The following is a 303-nucleotide window of genomic DNA, read 5'->3' on the forward strand; positions in this document are numbered from 1 at the left end:
GAAAAGTTGTGTACAAGTGCTCCGTGCTGCCTATTAAGTGCTAACTGGGATTTCTAGTATTTCTCTGTGATGACCGATTTTGAAATGGATTTCTCTAATGCCAGGAAATCGCGTCTGATGTTGTCAAATACTAGAACTGCCAATAGCCAGAGCTGAACGGAATGTCCTATTTATGTGGGGGGGGTTTGTAAGACGTTCGTTCACCTTTTTTTTTTATGAATTTTTTTAAATAATAAAGGTTGAGTAAATACACGTCTAACCTTGACCGCCTCTTTCTCTCTTCAAACCGCTGCCTTCACTTTC

This window comes from Pterocles gutturalis, unplaced genomic scaffold (genome assembly GCF_000699245.1).
Source record: "Pterocles gutturalis isolate BGI_N339 unplaced genomic scaffold, ASM69924v1 scaffold35788, whole genome shotgun sequence".
NCBI classification, from domain to species: Eukaryota; Metazoa; Chordata; class Aves; order Pterocliformes; family Pteroclidae; genus Pterocles; species Pterocles gutturalis.